At 38.3% G+C, this 16,399-nt stretch overlaps 1 pseudogene; it reads right to left on the bottom strand.

Annotated features, from left to right (window-relative positions):
* Window positions 1-15,208: 15,208 nt before the first annotated feature.
* On the bottom strand, window positions 15,209-16,145 carry LOC116625253 (annotated as a pseudogene).
* Between the last annotated feature and the right edge of the window lie 254 nt (window positions 16,146-16,399).

Raw genomic sequence — 16,399 nt, 5'->3', positions numbered from 1 at the left:
GCACACAATGGAAGGGGAAGGGTAGGAGAGAAGTCCCTGAAGGTCCCACTGACATCCAGCTTTTAAGAAGGCTGTTTTTACCATATTAGTGTAGACCACATCAAGTTCTCTCAAATTGTCTCTGATGCATTCTCCATAAAGCCGCCAGAGCGATCTTTTCCAAAGCACAGCCCTGGCCTTGCAGTACAATGATGATTCAAATCCTGACTCCCCTTTCTACATAAAGTGAAACTCTGAGATAGGCGCAAGCTCTTCCATATCTGGCCTCTCCCTTTCTCAAGGCCCCCTCCTTTCTCAGGAGCCCCTTCTCCCAGAGTCTGCTTATTCCATAAATTCAAACTCCAACGAGCTACTCGAGTTCCCAAATGGGCCTATGCCTTGCACTTACTGGTCCCTATGAATACAATTCCCCTTCCTTCATTTCACCCTGAAAATTTATTCATTTGTAAATATCAGATATTCATTGTAAAGTATATTTTTCCCAACCTCTAACAGTCTCTGTTCAATCGCCTCAGTGATCAAAAGCATTCACTACTAAGGTCATTGGCAAAGACTATGAATGTGGTCAAGCAGCATAGCGTGTCCAAGGGGTCTAGGTGACCCACGATCCAATACTAACCCCGTGTTGTTGTAAATGGAGCAGCGCAATGCACTATGGTCGACACACTAACGTGTCTCTCACGTGCACACCCATGTACTTTCCAGGCACGGGGTTCAGAGTTGTCTGCAAGCTGACATCAACGTGCAAAGTGTTCAAGGTATAGTATTCACCCAAGGAGGGTTCCCAACTTAGCTGAACCTCTCAACTTGCAAAGGGATATTTGCCTGGCAAACTCCAAGTTAAAAGGTTTTCAACAGTCTGACTCTCAGGGGGTCTAAATATAAAGAGGATCAAGAATAAAGGGGGACTTCTTGGAATTCCTTTCAAGCAGTCAGAAATCAAGTGGTCAGAAATTTTGCTCAAAATCTTTTGCCTTGCCCCATTCTCAGTTAGATTCAAGCTTGACTATAAGCTTTTTAAAACCTGTTCTTATTGTCTTTATTACTGAACAATAATATGATCTTTAGGAGCAACAGTGTTGGTTCTATCTTTGACTCTGACAGTCAAAGTATGCTTGTGTATTATATTCCATGTACATTTATTGACAAAATACAAGAAATATCTCATTACCACTTTCTGGTCTATAAATATAGTTGGGCAGTGCCCCAGATACTTATGCTTCTAAGTGTAATGCAGACATTCTGAGAAAAACTATTAACTGGAAGAGAACACCACCAAAGACAAAATAAGCTAAACTCAAATATTTTTTTCTTTACTATTTCAAATGTATTTTTGTCCATGGGCATTTAGCATAACTCATTCAGTATGTATTATATCACTTACGAGTTTATTAAATTATTTAGGCTTTCCTTACGTATTCATAATACCCCAGAATGGGGTATTATCAAACCATTCTTCCTTTTCTTTCTTACTAAAAATTATCAGACTTAAATAACTTGATTACAAAAATTACTTGCCTGTTTTAAATAATTATTTGGACCTTTAATATAAATTAGTAAAGTAAATACAATCAGCTCTTAGAACATTATAAAGGTAGGTTTTGCAAATCTCTAGGGGGAATATGTCTGACTTTTAGAAAGTGATATTTGCAAAATAACTCCCTGATGCACTGAAATATAATAAGTACATAATTGAATTAGATAGATTAAAGGGTCAGTTGTGAAACCAGAGGAATTTCTCTAGGCATTTCAAAGAAGAAGGAATTTAATACAGGGAAATAGTGCTTATAGAACTGATGGAAGGGCCGAGGGGAAAAGACTGCTGGGTTTTAGGAAATTAGGAAGCTGTGGACAATTAAGGACATCGCCGTGAATGAACTCAGCTGACAGGAGCACTGAAGCCGAGATCTGCCACCTGCCCACCATTGTCAGGTACTAAAAATGGACTCTCGTCCACTTTCCAAATATCATGCCAGTGCTTCATAGTCAGAATCCAATCTAGAACCCTATTACACAGGTCTTATTACTATTGATAGCAAAAGGACCAGAAACAAATACATAACCTGTCCTTTGAGCAAGTCTGAGAAAGTGTTGACTAATAAAATACCATTTTTTTGTTTGTGTTTGCTTTTTAATGTACAGATGTGGTGGTTATTTTTTTTTACTTTTATTTTTTTTTTATGGCTACAAATCCTTTGACACTTCTCCCATCAAGAGATGTGGTCTCTGTCCTCTGCCTCCCCTAGATTCTTAGGGTACTTGCAGCTGCTCTGAAGATAGAATATAAAAGAAGTAAAGACATGTGACTTGTGCCGTTGGGCGGTAAAGACCATGGAGCTTCTGCCCGGCTCTCTTGGAACGCTGAGTCTCAAGGCTCTCCCTCTACGAACCCAGCCACAGCACTGAGAGAAGCTGTAGAGATGGTCGCAGCCAAGCCCAGCTTTGAGTCACCCCAGCCTAGCCATCAGACAAGCAAGTAACCAAGCCTCTAGATACTGGTCCCCATAGTTCCACTCACCCCTGGTGACACGAAGACTGACATATTGTAGCGCAGAGACAGGCCATCCCTGTGGTGTCTTGTCTGAATTTCTGACCCACAGAATCTGTAAGGTTTATAAAATAGCTGCTTTACACTGCTAAGTTTGAGGTAACTTATTGCTCAGCAGTAGTTACTTGAACAACTTGTGAAAACATGAGAAGTAAGAAATGATAATGAAGTGGATGGAGACTTAAGAGACAGTGGTATTCAACTTGAGTATGCAAATCTGCAAGTTGCCCCAGTAGACTACCAGGTGAGATTTATCCACAAAGCTATGCAATTCAGCTTATAATCATCTGCTATAAATCTGTAGGATTTGTCTTTCTCCATTTTATTCCTTCTCAGTTATGTGATCTTAAGTCTGGAGTCTGAAACTTCAGAGGGAAAACATCTGGTAGGTCTGGGTCCTCTTTACCATTCCCCTATCGTCATGCAAATTACACAGATGTAGTGCAATGGGTCTTTCAGAAGTTGCAATTTTCAAAGACACTGTGCAATTTTACCACATTAATTAACTTTCATCCACATACTCCCAGAGGAAAAGAAGGAACAAAAATTCCAATTACCTAATCCATTTGCTAAGGAACCTGAGTTCCCTGTAAGTGGAGCCTATCATGTTTTTCTAAACCTTTCCCTTGAGTTTGGCAGTCCACAGTTACAGAACATTCTTATGGCTAAGTTTCTCTTCTGTTGCTCCCTCTCACTTTTTATCCAGATGTTCTCTTTGATTTTTATCTTTTTGTTCATTTTGCTCTGCTATCAAGAGTGATAGTTATTATAAGCTCTTCTGTGGGGTTGTATGTTATCGAGCACCTTGGGGATTAGATCTACTCATTATTCTGTTCTGAACTCATTATCACCACTTTCTCTACATTTTTGAGTGTCCAGTGTGTATAAAACCGTAGATCAGTCCTAGGGCAAGTGAAAAAAGTACTGGAAGATATAGTTCCTTGTTACAAAGCACTTATTTTCTGATGAAGATAGGAATGGATTTTTTAATGAAAAATAAGAAAGGAAACCAAATTTGCTGTAATTTGGAAACAGTAAGAATAGTTTTATAACTTGGCCAGGCTTAGCTGCAGGCCGTAGTTAGAACTGTGGTGTCAATGGTTGGCCCAAGAAGGATTGGGCTTGGGTTCCCCATGTCTTTCTTCCCACTTTACTGAGCAATTAATGCATGCCAAGTAGTATGCTTATCAGTTTACAGTTTTATTTAGCTGACTCAGAGATTAAATTTCCACTTACAATGTTGGGCAATGACCCAATAGATCAAATTAAGACAACAAATTTGAGGGTTTGTTCAAGACAAGGGAGGTTCAATGGTGACCAAGCATGGAGTGGCAGTGCCAAAGTTATAGGCAATCAATCCACGAAAAGCAGAATCCTAGTCAAGTCTTTCATACACTGGCCACTTCCCATGTAATAGAAACTGTGCTAAACCTGGAGATAAAGAATGGGTAAGCCCTCGTCTCTGTCTACAACCAGTATATATATCACAGGAGACGTATACATAAGGCCAAGTAGAGGCAGAGAAAAGTCTGACCCCAGCGGGGTAGTAAGTAAGGCAGGTATATAAGATATCCAAGGACCCAGGCAACTGGGTTCCAGTTTAGGATGGAGCTTTATTCCCCAAAAGTAAACAAGCCAATCGAAAAACAAAAGACATATTGATACAAACAACACGGATGAATATCAAAACAGTATGTTTGACAAAATAAGAAAGACCTAAATGAGTACATGCTCTATGATTCCATTATAAGAAGTTTGAGAATAGGCAAATCTAATCTATGGTGAAGGAAATCATAACAGTAGTAGCTTCTGCAGGGTATTGACTGGAACGAAGCACCAAGGAATTTCCTAGGGTGATGAGATGTTCTATATCCTGTTTGAGTGTTGGTTACAAGATAGTATGCATTTGTCAAAACTTATTAAATTGTGAACTCAAGATCTTCTCAGTATTTTAGTCTGCTTTATGCTTGGCTTCTCAGCTTCTCAGCCTCCCAGTCCTGGGCACTTCTACCTCAGCAGATTCCTCAAGGGCAAGAACAGTAGAGAATATTTGGTTCATCTCAGTACACTTCCCTGCTCTCCAGTAACTGGGACCCTTAAGTCCCAAGTTACATGTCCCAAGGACATGACAGCTCAGCAGTACCAGCAAACAATTCATTTTGTATGATTATCATTTTTATTTTACTGTTTCTATTTTGCCTTATCAATATACAAGCTAGTCCATTCCATCCAGAAGTCGAGGTCTAAAGTAATTTTTTTAATAAAGTGTTTTGCCGACTGAGAAGCCATATGGAGTAAGATAAAACTGAATCTGTTCCTCTTCACAATGCACACCTGTGTGAATAGCAAGTGGATCAGAATAAGAAACCACAAACATAGAGGAAAAAACATGGAAGCATTTTTATAAGCCACGGGTGGATAAAAATTCCTCTAATTCAAAAAATCTCGAAGCCGATCAGAAACAACTTGATACATGGGACTACATAAAAATTAAAAACAAAAAAGTAGGCATTATAAAATACTATATACAAAGTAAAAATATCAATGAGCTTTCTCTCCATGCTGCTAACACTTCCACCAACATAGTGGATCTTCTCAAAACTTGCTGGACTGTCTATAAAAAGGATAGCAAGCACCAACCTCACGAAGTGACACAGTTCATGAAAGGCAAGAATTCTCTGTATGCCCAAGAAAAATGCACAAGGACAGGGAACAAAGTGGTTATGGTGGACAGGCTAAGCCAATTTTCTGGGAAGACGCTAAAACTACAAAGAAGATGGTGCTGAGGCTTGAATGTGTTGAGTCCAAATACAGATCGAAGAGAATGCTGGCTATTAAAAGATGCAAACATTTTAAACTGGAAGAAGGTAAGAGAAAGGGCCAAGTGATCCAATTCTAAGCTTCATCTTCTGTTTTATTATGAAGACAATAAAATCTTAAAGTTATATTCACTTCAAAAATAAGTAAACAAATGACAAACTGAGAAAAATGTTTGCAACTTACAGCACAGGGTTTTGATATCCCTAATATTTAAAACACTCCTCATAACTGAGAAGAAAATGATCAAGTACCTAATACAAAAATTGGCAAAAGACAGGAAGAGAGAGCACCAAAAAAAAAAGAAATTAAGATGCATCTGAGGGGTGTGTGTGTGTGTGTGTGTGTGTGTGTAATGCTCATTTCTCGTTCATAATTAGGGTAACAGAAATCTTAAACTATATTCTGTAGACTTAATTTTAGTACTAACATTAGTGTTTCTATTTTTAAACTATTACCAGTATATTGTAGGATAAAGTGAGCAAGTAATTGTGTTAATGTCAGTGGGAACAAGGATTTTCAGACTTCAGGGGAAAAAAAAGTTCAAGAAGTAAAAAATCCTACATCTTAAAACTGAATTAGAACTATTAATGTAAAATTCTTTTCTCTCTCTTGTTTAAAAATACATATTGACAAGTTCTGCCTACCGTGTGCCAGGAAGCATTGGCAAGTCAGGAGCGATGAGCACCCCTAGAACCCAGAATCATTTCCTCTGAAAAGGAAGGGGAGTTCTTCGGGAAAATGCTTGAACTCAAGTCCACCATACTTCATACCCTTTTTGACCTAGCCAATGAGTGGCCATTTTTCTGTCCAGAATAATTACAGCTCACAAAGGCATGAAGAATGTCAGAGTTAGAAATTCATCATTTTGCAAGGTCTAATGAAAAAAATTTTCCAAGCTATTGTCATGAATGTACACTAACACAATTTGGAGAGGAGCGGAAGTGGGTCAATAATCATTCAGCATTACCAAACGAGAAAACGAGACAGACATTCTATGCCTCCACGTGTGACTCAAATACACATCTATGAAGTTTAGAAAAAAATGTACTGTGCTCTAATCAAGCCTTAGAGAAAGGCCATTCTTCAGTAATGTAGAGCATGAGGGCACAAGTAAGATTATGCCACAAGAAGCAAGTCCAGCGTGCAGGAGATTCTACAGGACAATTGGGCCAATTTCTCCAAGTCAATAGCACATGAGAAAGAAAAGGAAGGTAGGACTATTGTAGACTAAATATTTAAGAAGGTGCTTAAGAGACAGAGCAACTATAGGCAGTGAGTGGACCTTATATAGGAAAATCAACTCTAAATACATATTTTTTACACCATTGAAGAAATTTTAACAAAATCTTGAGGTGGGGTAGTTTATAGTTCTGAATAATTCGTTTGCAGGAGGCAGAAAACAGGTTTACAAGTAACTCTTGTTAGGGTGTGAAGCATGATCCTCTTTTATATCATAGTCCCATTAAATAATTCATCTCTAGTAACTCTTTTATCCATAAATCACCGTATAAGAATGGGAAAAACCTTTCTCCATCTAAAAAAAGGGGCTGTGAGGTATGCTCACCTTTAAACCAAACCAAACCAAACCAAACCAAACCAAAAAAAACCTGACAGTTTTCAATGGATGGCATCAGAACCCTGGGATAAATGGAATCGTCCCCAAGGATGGTCAAATGTGAGTCTCTGCAGATGGTTGCACAGGATGACACTTCATAAAACATCAGTTCTCTGCTAAGCTGCACAGCATCTCTGGTGCTTCAAACATATTGTTTATCTCATCAAGAGGAGCAGGTTCAAAAGGTAAGAACTGAACAAGGGTCATTGCTGAGGAGACAGAGCAGATGGCCCATCTATGACGGTCTCCCTTCGCTTCATGAGAGACTGCTCCAATCCCAAGCAGACCGGATGCCAATTAAAAGAGGTCTTGGCTGAGGGACCTGTCCTTCCCTGTGACACAGAATCAGTGTATCCTTTCTCCTCAGACTCTGCCCACTGCCCTGCTCCATCACTGACCTCTCCAGAAATGAAGAGGCCCCTCATGGCCAGTTCTGTGGAATAATCCATAGATACTAACTAGTGAGTGTCTGGATTTCTCCCAAACTTTTCACCCAAGTTCCAGGCTACATTTTATTCTCAGACCCTTTCTTGCTTCATCAATAACAAAGAAATGTGTCCATGCTTTGTAAAGAACTTCAAAGACACGAGTTAAACATAAGAGAATTGTTTGGACTTCCTTCTGCCACAGAAAAGGGCTTTATTAACTACTCTTTCTAAACACATTTTAGGTGAATATAATCCATTTAAGTTTTCACAAAAACAGGTGTAAAAGATATGATTAGCAGGCGTGTTTTAACTTTCAAAGTTCAGGTTTCTGAGCCCCGGCGTTGTTTAAGAAAAGCAATAATAGAAGTCTGAAGACAACCATCAAGATCAAATGTCTAGAAATCTCAGGGGAATCAAAGTTTTCTCTTGTAAAGGAACTTAAAATATTCTGATCCTCTGTATAAAAATTTTTTTAACTTAGTATTAAGAATTAGGTCTTTAACTTCTTTTTCCTGTACTTCATAACAGCTTTCAACATGATCTCCCTTCCTCCAGACTTGCCTCCCTGCACTTCATCTTCCACACGCCTCCAGTGTATCCTTACTAAAACTCAGATTTGATCAGGTCACTGACTCTTCTGTTCCAGAATCCCTTCATGGCTCAGGACTCATGCCTTCCGATTAAAGCAAACACATTCATCTCCTTTACCCCTAGATCCCATCCGTGTGCCATGCTCCTGCCGTTCTGCAGGGTTCCCCAGTCCTGAACCCTTGCATACCTCTGCTCTTGCTCTTTCTTCTGTTATATATGCTCCTTTCTTCCTTTTCATCCTGGCAGGATCCAACTCCTGTCAAAATCTAGTTTAAATGCCACCTTATCTGTGAAGCTTTTCTTGACTCATCCAGATAGAATTAAATCACACTTTCTGGGTTTTTATACCTTAATGTAGAGTGAACAGATGGAAGGGAAAGCTTTAGAGCCAGAAAGATCTTATTTCCATTCCTGATTCCTCTGCCCACTGTGACCTTGGGCAAAACACTGAAGATCGCTGAGCCTCGTATTTCTCATCCATGAAGTGGGTATAATAATATTAACATATCAGGGTGAACTGTGATCATATATACAAAATGCTTTGCATAGGTCTTGGCTACATAGTAAAAACTCAAAGGAAGGTATTTACCTTGTTTTTATCATCTTATTATTATTTGCTCATTTATCACAATCTGATTGATATTATAGATAACAGAATGCCTGTCTAACCCACTAGGTTTTCAGTCATTAAAGGCAGGTATGTGATATTCATATTGTCATCCATGGTGCCTAGCACAGAACCTGACTCATTGATGGTGCCAGTTTATTGCTTATTGAGTAAAAGTCCACCTGCATCTGATACAATGATTTCCTGAGCTTTGCTGAGAGAATGTTCCACTGTATCACAACTGTTGATTCATATGCACCAAAACATGTGTGTTACTTTAACAATATAAATATATACAGTGCTATAAATTGTTCTTTTTAGAACTCTGCACATACTCACCCCTGAAAAAAGGCAGCAGGACAGGGACTATCTCTTTTTGCCTCCTTTTTATCCATAAGTGTAAAATTAACATGACGTTGTAAGGCTTACAGAAAATAATATATAAATTCACCTCTAACCTGTATTTCCACCAACATAGCTGCCGGAGATAGCCTGGGCTGAAATTGCACTAAAACTCCTGAATGATTCAGTTCACTCAGTTCAATTGCTATTCAGTATGTGCTATGCCCAGTTCATTGGGAAGGCAGTGTGGAACAAGACAACATAAAAGGCTTTCTTTCTAGTTCAATTAAAATAAACAATGACATGTGCCCTACTGAAATAACAACTGAACAATAGCATTAAATCCACCCCAGATATCCAAATGGGAAAAGAACGCGTGACGCAATTGTCTCCGTCTGACCAGATCACGTCTGTCCCCAGGCTTCAGTCCCCAGGAGAGGCACGCCTGTGCTGCCACCAGTGTGAGCCTTCGGCAGTGTCACTGCCCAGCTAAAATTCTTCCACGGTTGCCATTTCTGGCCTGCAGCAGATAGTCCAAACCTTGAGGCTGGCACAAAAGGCTTTGGAGAAGTGAGACCACACCTATTTTCCCAGTCTTGCTTCCCTTCCCTTCTTCATACTTTCTATGCTCAGTGACATGAAAATTATCTCCTCGGACTTCCAATTTCAACTCCCAACAGAGTGAAGAGCCTAGAAGGCATCATTCCTTTCCTTATAACAAGTAAAACCTGAAAAAAAAACTGAAAATTACTTTTCTTGGAATCATCAGAGAACTGAGGTACTACTCAGGGCAAGCAGAAAGGTGGAGAAATAGATAAACATGGCCAAGACCTTATCTGGAGCAGAAGCCCACAGGAGCCATAAACTGGTAGGATTACTTACATGGCAATAATAGTTAAATGGTAATTTTGATAAGCTGCTGGAGGCTGAGGGTGAGCTAGCTGGAGAGTGAGAAATTCCTGAAGGCTGCAGTCTTGGGAGTTGGGGGACACACTTTCATGGGTTTTACCACCAAGAAACTCAGCAGGTTCTCATGGTGAAGATCTGAGAAAGATCCCCTCAAGGGCTCTGGCAGGGGGAGGGAAAGAGTAATTATTGTGAAATATGGGCAGAGATTTCTCCATAATAAAGGGCCACACTCCAGGGGAAAAGAGTTTTCCAGAACCTTTTCCCTACAAGAAAGGGCATTCCTCCCACTACAGCCCCCTCTAGCCTTCTGGTCTCATCTAAGAAGATGAAAACATAGTGAACAGAGGTCTAGGTCTCAAGGAAATAGACTGAGAACACTGCAGCCAGGCAATGTGCAGTAGAAGTTGGGGGCTTGAGGGGGCAGGAAGCTATACTACTGGAAAGACATGAAAGTTACAGCCCTAAGACACAGGCTGTATAAAACAGAGATTTAATCAAAGGATTATAGAGCGTTCCCCCTCCCCATAACATCACCAGACCAAGACTCCAGTATAGTAACAATGGACTGCAGCTGAAAGAGCAACAAGACACAAACTCTGTAAGGAAAAGTACTTAGGGAAGTCCAAGGTCAAACAGGGAGACAAAAATACAGACACTAGAGAGATGTGAAACCTCTAGCACCTATAGCTAAAGCAAATATTAAACCCAACCAAACTCCTAGCCAGCTTACATAAATCCTCATACTAAATACCTATATACTTTAGTTCCTATTACCCGATAAAACACATCTGGCTTTCAACAACAACAACAAATTAAGACATGAAAGAGAAAAAAACAGTCTGAAGAGAGTAAAAAAAAAAAAAAATCATCAGAACCAGAACTACATATGGCATGAATTTGGGGATTATCAGAAAAGGAATTTAAAATAACTGTGATTCATATGTTAAGGACTTTAATGGAAAAGGTAGGCAATATGCAAGAACACATGGGTAATATAAGCAAAAGAAGGAAAATCCAAGAAAGAATCAAAAGGAGATGCTAGAAATCAAAAAAAGTATAACAGAAATAAAGAAATGCATTTGATAAGCTTATCCATAGATTTGACACAACTGTGGAAAGAATCTGTGATTTTGTAGATAGTCAAAAGAAATTACCAACTGAAATGTAAAGAGAAAGAAGAGTTTAAAAAACTGAATAAACCATGCAGGAACTGTGGAATAATTTCAAAAGGTGTAACATACACGTAATTGGAAAATTAGAGTGAGAAGGGGAAAAAATGGAGAACTTTCCAAGTACTTTTCACAACTGATGAGACTCCAAACCTCAGGTCCAGGAAGTTCAACAAACACAAAGCAAAATAATTGCAAACCACGTCCCCCTATATGCGCGCGCGCACACACACACACACACACACACACACACCCCTAGGCATATCATATTAAAACTGCAGAAAACCAAAGACATTGAGAAAATCTTGAAACACGACAGAGGAAAAAAAAGTAATGACTTACCAATAGAGGAGCAAGTATAAGAAGGACAGCAGACTTCTCATCAGAAATTATATGATGAAGAAGAGAGTGCAGTGAAATATTTAAAGTATGGAAAGAAAAAAATCACCAACCTAGAATTTTATAGCAAGTAAAATCATTCTTTACAAGGGAATGAGAAATAAAGAACTTCCCAGACAACCAAAAATTGAGGGAATTCAGCATTTGCAGATTTGCCCTGAAATCCAAAAAGGATTTTATGCAAAAAGAAAATGATACAGGTCAGAAACTTGGATCTACCAAAAGACAAGAAGAGAATGAAGAAGGAATACATAATTTTACTTTTCTTATTCTTAACTGATCTAAAAAATAACTGTATGAAGTCATAATAGTAACAACATATTGGATGACTATAACACATGACTAAGTGAAATAAATGACAACAATATCACAAAGGGAGAAATTGGGATGACTCTGTTATAAAGTACCCATACTACATGTGAAACACTATAGTATTATTTGAACATGGAATTAGATAGTTAAAAATGCATATGTAAACTCTAGGGCAATAAACAATTTAAAAAGAAGTATAATTGTAATGCTGACAGAAGAGAGAATGGAATCATTAAATTGCTCAGTTAAGACCAGAGAAAAGAGGGAAGAAAGGGAACAAATGATAAGGGTAATGAATAGAAGACAGATACAAACACAGTAGATATTAATGCAACTATATCAATAATCACCTTAAGTGTGAATGATCTAAATACACCAATTAAAAACCAAGATTGTCAAAGTGGACAAACAACACAAAACCCAACTTTATGTTGCCTACAAGAAACCCACATTAAATATAAAGACAAAGATAAGTTAAAAGTAAAAAGATTGGAAAAGACATACCATGCTAACGCTAAGTGAAAAAGTTGGAGTAGGTATACTAATTTCTGACAAATCTACATTCAGAAAAAAGATTATCAGGGATAAAGAAAAGCATTATGTAATGATAAAGTGATCAATTCTCTAAGAAGACCTAACAATACTAACATGTATGCATCTAACAAGAAAGGATCAGAACATATGAGGCAAAAATCAACAGAACTGCAAGGAGAAATAGATAAATCCACTATTATAGTCAGAGACTTCAAATGCTTTTGTCAGTAATAGACAGATCAAGCAGGCAGACTATCACTAAGCATACAGTTGACCTTAACATCACTATCATTTGACTTGCTCTAATTGACATTCAGAGAATATTCCATCCAACAACAGAATACACATTCTTCTCCAGCTCATATCTATAAGTGCAGACCCCATTCTGGGCCATAAAACACTCAACAAAAATGCATAGAAACCATACAAAATATAATCTCAGACCACAATGGAATTAAACTAGAAATTAACAACAGAAAGATAGCAGGAAAAATCCCCAAATATTTAGAAATTAAACAACAGACTTCTAGATAATACATGGGTCAAAGAAGTCTTGAGAGAAATTTTTAAATATTTGAACTAGATGAAAAGAAAAATACATATTATCAAAATATGTGGGATGTAGCAAAAGCAGTGCTTAAAAAGAAATTTATAACATTGAATACATATTAGAATAGAATAAAGGTACAAAATCAATAATATAATCTTCCTTTTTAAGAAACCAGAGTAATTTAAGCATAAAGCAAGCAGAAACAAAATAATAAAAATTAGAGCAGAGGCACCTGGGTGGCTCAGTCATTCAGTGTCTGCCTTCGGCTCAGGTCATGATCCCAGGGTCCTGGGATCAAGCCCTGCATCGAAGCCTGCTTCTCCCTCTGCCTGCCGCCCCACTGCTTGTGTTCCTTCTCTTGCTGTCTCTCTCTCTCTGTCAAATAAATAAAATCTTTAACAACAACAACAACAACAAATTAGAGCAGAATTCAATGAAATTTAAAACAGGCAAACAGGGCACCTGGGTGGCTCAGTCGGTTAAGTGGCTGCTTTCAGCTTAGGTCGTGATCCTGGAGTCTCGGGATCGAGTCCCATGTTGGGCTCCCTGCTCAGTGGGGAGTCTGCTTCTCCCTCTGTTCCTCTCTCATGCTCTCTCTCCCTCTCAAATAAATAAATCTTAAAAAAATTTAAAAATAAATAAAACAGGCAAACAATATAGAAAAGCTGTTTTTTTAAATGATGACAAAGGAAAAAAGGACACGAATTAACAATATCAGAAAGAAAAGAGTTTTCATTACTCTTGATCTCAAGGACATAAAAGGATAATAAAAGGAATATTATGAACAACCTCATGCCCACAAATTGGATAACTTAGGTGAAATGGACCAATTTCTTGAAAGATACAAACTACTAAAACTCAGGTGTGTAGAAATAAATAACTTGAAAAAACCCTATCTAGTAAAGAAATTGTCTCAATAATTAATAAACTTCCCAAAAAGGAAAGTACCAAGCCCAAATGGTTTTACTGGTGAATTCTACAAAACATTTAAGGAAGAAATAATACTCATTCTTCATAATCTGGTTCAGAAAATAAAAGCAGAGGGAAGACTTCCTAACTCCTTCTATAAGGACAACATTGCCCTATTAACAAAATCAGATAAGAACATTACCAAAAAAACAAAAAACAAAAACTGCAGAGAATAATTCACATAAACATAGACACAAAATCCCCAATTAAATATTACTGGATTCAATTTGCTAATGTTTAAAAAGAACTAAACACTACAACCAATGAAATTCATTCCAAGTATGCAAGAAAGCGTCAACATTCAAAAATCAGTTAATGTAATCTATCATATCAACAGGCTAAAGAAAAATGTGATATTATCAATCAACACCCAAAAAGCATTTGACAAAGTCTAACACTTATGATTTAAAAAAAAAAAAACACTGTCAGAAAACCAGGAATAGAGAGAACTTTCTCAACTTGACAATGAACAACTAACAAAAACCTACATTCTGCATCAGTTTTAATGGAGAGAAGCTGAATGCTTCCTCCCTAAGATCAGGAAGAAGTCAAGGATGTCTTCTCATCATTCCCAATCAATACCTAATGGAAGCCCTAGCTAGTACAATATAACAAGAAAAGTATATAAAAGCTATACATGTTGGAAAGGAAGGAGTGAAACTATTATTTGACATAATTACTATGCCTAAAATCCCAAAGAATCCACAAGAGAAGAAGTCTAGAATGATTCATGGTATGACACCGAAGTTGGGCGTGTGAGTACGAACTCATGTTTAGCGCAGTATTGATATAGTTACATATATATATTTTAAATATGCATCTATGCTGTTTAGTTTATACATACATATTTCCTTTCTCCATCAAGCCTGCAAGCAATGACTGTAGCAGAGACAAGTACACCTAGCCTCCAGATCTTGATTTCTAATACCATTCTCCAATACAAGGAGCCAGGAATCTTTGGAGAAATGGCAAATTCTAGGACAGAATAAAAAAGACAAAAAATACAGGATGAACCTGAAGCATTCAGTGTGCCAGAAAGTAAAGGGTGGGGGGGAATAATAATGAAAGGAATAAGTCAAAGGGACAGAGGAATCAACTGAAGGAGCTCTCAATGGCCAAGGCTGGAATAATTTAGGACTATTGGATCATAATATGAAGTATAAAATAAATATCCATGGGTCCATACTGATATCCATAAATGATTGAATAAATAAACAAATGGCAACAATAAACAAATTGATCATGCAGAAGAATTGCCAATTATTTATGTAGCTACTTTACACTCAAGGAGGTGGAATATAACTCCCCCACTCTTTGACTAGGGCTATGCAGGGCCACTCTCTTCCAAAAACATCCAAAACAGGATGAAAAGAGGGGGGAAAAGAGTAGCAGTAGAGAAATCTGACAAACATTGTCTAAGCCAAGTGATAAAGGTTAACATCAAAAGTGATAGACATATCATCAAAACATCTATTGAAGAAAACAGACCAATGCTACACAAGGGGCATTCTACTAATTACCTGACAAGTATGCCTCAAAACTTTTAAGGTCATCAAAAACAATGAAAAACACTGTCACAGCCAGAAGGAACCTAAGGAGGCATTATGACTAAATGCAATGTAGTATCCTGGATTGGTTCCCAGACCAGAAAAGACATAGGTAAAAATTATGGAAACTGGACTCAAGTATTGACTTTAGTTAATAAGGTGTCAATATTGCTTCATTAATTGTGACAATTTTATCATACTAATAGAATAATAGGGGAATTTGGGAATGGGGTATATGTGGAATCTCTCTGCACTTTTTTTTTAGGTGGTTGACATCTTTATTGCTTTGGAGGTGGGCGGGGTGGGGGGAGGCGGGTGCTCTGGAGCTCTTGGTGGGGCGGGCTTCCCTCCTTTTCACCATCACAGGCTTCTGGCCGCACAGGATGGCGCTGGCTTTGCAAACTGCAATCACGCACAGATCTGGGCTGTAACTCTTCTTGTGGATCATGTGTCTGATGTTGCTGAGGGTGGCCGGAGCATTCTTGTTAATGGTGGTCTGCATGTAGGAGGTTGGCAGGCTTTTCCTGGAGGGATCTGCACTTACAATCACCACTCCTCCTTTGCCTTCTGTCCCCCCGGGCTCCACACCCACAGTCTTGCAGTGAACCAGCCCCTTATCGCAGGAGTTGTGACCTTCAGGTTACTGGGCTCAGTGATGTATGTCTGCCTGCTCCTCTCGATCCGGAAGCTGGAGCAGGTCCCCATGACCATCCACTGGTGGGCAGACATGGAGGCAGCTCTTCTCTCGGCAACCTGTGTGAGGCAGGCTCTCTCTATTATTTTCACAAGTTTTCTGTAAGTCTAAAATAAAAAGCCTATTTAAAAATATATTTAGGTTGAATCACTATGTGGTATACCTGAAACTAATATAACACTGTCTGTTAACTCTACTTCCATTAAATATATTTTTTTTCTTTCAGTGTCACTTTTATGCTAACATTATGTTGCTCTTATCTCTCCTCATTATGATGGTTTCTTGGCCAGACATAAGCCTACTTCTCCATCTGCCAAAACGCTAAGACTTCCTCTATAAAGTCATCTTCAACCTCTCTAGTGTTC

The sequence above is a fragment of the Phoca vitulina genome, unplaced genomic scaffold (assembly GCF_004348235.1).
Source record: "Phoca vitulina isolate PV1807 unplaced genomic scaffold, GSC_HSeal_1.0 scaffold75, whole genome shotgun sequence".
Classification (NCBI taxonomy): domain Eukaryota; kingdom Metazoa; phylum Chordata; class Mammalia; order Carnivora; family Phocidae; genus Phoca; species Phoca vitulina.
Note: the sequence above shows the minus strand (reverse complement) of the source record. Positions and strands in the feature narration are given on the sequence as shown.